This window comes from Humulus lupulus, chromosome 5 (assembly GCF_963169125.1).
Source record: "Humulus lupulus chromosome 5, drHumLupu1.1, whole genome shotgun sequence".
NCBI lineage: Eukaryota > Viridiplantae > Streptophyta > Magnoliopsida > Rosales > Cannabaceae > Humulus > Humulus lupulus.
Window position 1 is genome coordinate 196,869,476 of NC_084797.1, and position 4,645 is coordinate 196,874,120.

Genomic DNA, 4,645 nt, shown 5'->3' on the forward strand with positions numbered 1-4,645 from the left:
TTCCTCTTCCTGAGGTGTTTTGGGACACTGCTCCTTGGAAAGGAATACTCCAGAACGGGTTGGCATATCACCCTTTTTGGAGTTTTGCATATTAAAGCGTTCTAGCACCTTATCAATATAAGTTGCTTGCGACAGTGCCAAAGTTTTGTTCTGTCTATCTCTAAGAATCTTATTGCCCAAAACATACTTGGCTTCTCCCAAATCTATCATTTGGAATTGTTCAGCTAACAATTTCTTTACCTTTGATAATGATGTTACGTCATTTCCAATCAGTAATATATCATCAACATAAAGAATGAGGAATACTACTACACCATCTTTGATTTGTTTATAGACACAAAGTTCATCAATGTTTGTTCAAAACCAAACGTTTTAATTGTGTCATCAAATCTAAGATTCCAAGATCTAGAAGCATGTTTGAGTCCATAGATGGACCTAAGAAGCTTGCAAACTTTTTTCTCTTGACCTTTTAATTCGAACCCTTCTCGTTGAGACATGTAAATGGTTTCGTCAAGGTAGCCATTCAGAAAAGTTGTTTTGACATCCATTTGCCAAACCTCATAATCCATGCACGCAGCAATGGACAAGAGTATACAAATGGATTTTAGCATGGCTACAGGGGAAAAGGTTTCTTCATAGTCAACCCTTTCTTTCTGTGTGTAACGTTTGGCTACAAGCCTTGCTTTGAAAGTCTTTACTTTCCCATCCGCTCCTCTTTTCTTCTTGAATATCCACTTGCAACCAATGGGTTTGATATTCTCAGGTGGATCTTCAAGAACCCAGACAGAATTGGAATACATTGATTCCATTTCTTGGTTCATGGCTTCTTGCCATTTGTCCATGTCAGAATCATTCATTGCATCTTTAAATGTCAATGACACAAGCATTTGAACTTCGCGTTCATAGCGTGTGGGTTGCTTACTAACCCTTCCTCTACAATGAGGCTCTTACTATTCTGACTAGAACTAGCAATTTCCTCTTGCCGTTTTTCATTGGTTGTTGCTGGTGACTTTGCAACTTCATTCGATACCATCTCCTCCAGTACAACCTTACTGCGAGGTTTATGGTTATTAACATAGTCATGTTCAAGAAAAGTTGTCAATACAAATGTTTTATTTTCATTTGGACTATAGAAAATTCCACCTCTAGTCTCTTTGGAATATCCCACAAACATGCACACTTCAGAGCGTGATTCCAACTTCTCGGTATTTCCTTTAAGCACGTGTGTAGGACACCACCAAATTCGAAAGTGGTGTAAACTAGGTTTACAACCATTCCATAATTCAAAGGGTATCTTTTGGATAGACTTAGATGGAACAACATTCAATATGTATAGAACACATTGAATCGCATAGCCCCAAATGACAGTGGTAATGATGAGAAAGTCATCATTGATCTAACCATATCTAATAACATTCTGTTCTGACTTTCTGAAACACCATTTTTGTAATGCCCTACTTCCTTAGAGCCGTTACTAAGTGAGTTTAAAAAACGTGCATTCAACTCGCTAATCGAGGTTTTAAGTCAAATAGTGTAATTAATCCATAAACAGAGGAAAAACCTTAGAAATAACTCCATTTCATTGAAATTCATAAAAGTTTAACACTTGGGATCCCAAAATACAGTTTAGAAATATTTACAACATATAAATTGAACCAAGTAGACTAAACGACAAAATCTAAGTTTATTTACAATCATCTCCCAAAAATTCACTGGCTGAGGCAGCCAGGCGGGCCAAACATGTACACGCCGCTTCATCCCTGCTACACTCATGGTTGGTTGGCTTTCTCCTTGCCCTTACTTGCACCACAGAGCATCTGTGAGCCGAAGCCCAGCAAGAAAATCCACAAACAGATAACATATGCAAAACATACACCAAGTATATAAACTGGCCATCAATAGGCTAAACACAAGTATATTGGGAATTCGGTTTCAATACAACCTCTACACCTCCTTAGCTTGCTCTTCCTCAACCTCTGGCCTGAATTTCCTAAAGTTCCCATCAAACTCAGCTTACACACCATAGTTCAAAAACCAAAACCAGAAACTGAAGAAACTACAAAGCCTTACCTCAAGTGTTAGGGTGTTCTTGCTAAACCTCTGCCAGTTCTTCAAGCCTAGCTTAGGATCCTTGATGCTCAGCCTAACCTAGCTCTCCTCTGAGCTTTGCTCCAAAAATACTCAAGAAACTGATGAAGAAAGCATAAACCGACCATAGGAAACTCTCTGTTTTCTCCCTTTCCTTTTTCTTCCTTTTTCCTTCTTTTCCCTCTTTCAGACTTCTATACTTTTCTACAACTTCCACTAACATAAAGCCTTAGCATATCTATTCCTTGTAAGCCAAATGACCTTACTGCCCTCCCCTTTAATCTCAAGTCCTTTAATCCACTTAAGGGCATTTTAGTCATTTCACCCCAATTCCCACTAACTCCTCGAGTGTCTCAAATATTTACCGCTTAATTCCCGTTACCTAACTAATCACCAATAATATTCCTCGATGTCAAGATAGACTCCAATATACTCACTAAGTTCCCATTTATACCCCTAGGCTCACCCCGAGCCGGGTATAAATCCCCGCCATGACTTTTTTGCTAATCTGCTCACTAGGATCGTCTCGAGTCACAGATCGCAGATATATCCACTTAATAATCTGGTCTCGACAATTATCACATATATCAATACAGTTATGCCCATAATGGCCAAAATTACAATTATGCCCTTCTAACCTATTCAGGGCCTACATGCATACTAATACACATAGTCATGCATTTCAAATATTCAAATAGTCATATAACATGCTTTAAATCATAATCATGCATTTTACTCATTAAAGTTACACATAATTCTCATTATGCCCTCCAGGCACACTAATCAAGGCCCTTAAGCCTTATTAGCGAATTTGGGTCGTTACAACTATCCCTTCCTAATGAGAATTTCATCCTGAAATTTACCTGAACAACTCGGGATACTGATCCCGCATCCCTGTCTCAAGCTCCCAGGTCGCCTCCTCAACCTCACTATTCTTCCACAGCACTTTAACCAGAGGAATCGTCTTATTTTGTAATACTTTATCTTTTCGATCCAAGATTTGAACTGGTTGCTCCTCATAAGCCAAATCTGTCTGTAACTCCAAATCTTCATACCTCAAAACATGAGTCACATCTGAGACGTACTTTTGAAGCATGGAAACATGGAATACGTCATGAACTCCAGACAACGATGGTGGCAAAGCTAACCTGTATGCCACCTGACCAACCCTCTCCAGGATCTCAAATGGTCCAATGAATCTAGGGCTTAGCTTGCCCTTCTTTCCAAACCTCCTCACCCCTCGCAACAGTGAAAATCGGAGAAAGACGTGGTCCCTAACCTGGAACTCCACGTTCCTACGCTTAGGATCAGCGTTGCTTTTCTGTCTGCTCTGATAAGCGAGCATTCTAGCCCGGATCTTCTCTATAGCTTCACTTGTCTTCTGAACCATATCCGGCCCCAAGTATCTCCTCTCACCCATCTCATCCCAATGAATGGGTGATCTACACTTCCTCTCATATAACATCTCATAGGGAGCCACTCCAATCGTTGATTGATAACTATTGTTATACGAGAATTCAATCAACAAAAGATACTTACTCCATGAACCCTCAAAATCAATCACACATGCTCTGAGCATATCCTCCAATACCTGGATTGTCTTCTCAGAGTGTCCATCAGTCTGAGGATGAAAAGCTGTACTGAACTTCAACTGAGTCCCCAAAGCCTTCTGCAAACCACCCCAAAACTTGGAAGTGAAGATAGGATCCCGGTCTGACACTATAGACTTAGGAACCCCATGGAGACGTACGATCTCCTTCACATACAACTCAGCATACTGATCCACAGTATATGTCGACCTCACTGGAAGAAAATGGGCTGACTTGGTGTATCTATCCACTATCACCCACACTGAATCATGAAGCCCCATTGTCCTGGGTAAACCTCCCACAAAGTCCATAGTAATATCCTCCCATTTCCATTCAGGAATACCCAAAGGCTGAAGCAACCCTGCCGGTCGTTGATGCTCAACTTTCACCTGCTGACAGGTTAAGCATCTGGCAACGTACTTTACCACATCCTTCTTCATCCCGGGCCACCAATATAAAGTCCGTAGATCCTGATACATCTTCGTGGTACTCGGATGAAGTGAGTACGGTGTCGTATGAGACTCATCTAGTATCTCTCGTCTGACCCCCTCATCAGCTGGAACACATATCCGTCCATGATACCAAAGTAATCCAACTACAGAAACAGAATAGTCCTTAGCTACTCCCGCTAAGACATCCTTTTTAACCCTCTGTAACTGAGCATCTTCCAATTGTCCTTCTCTAATCTGCTCTAGCAGGTCGACTGCAGAGTAATATTGGCCAACCGGCCTTCCACCAACTCTATCCCTGCTCTAACCATCTCATCAGCTAACTCCCTTGAGATCTGAATGGAACTGTATAACTGACTTGGACCTCTCCGACTCAATGCATCCGCCACCACATTGGCTTTCCCCGGATGGTAAAGAATATCACAATCATAATCCTTTACCAACTCCAGCCAACGCCTCTGTCTCATGTTCAGGTCCTTTTGTGTAAAGAAATACTTCAGGCTCTTATGGTCAGTGTAT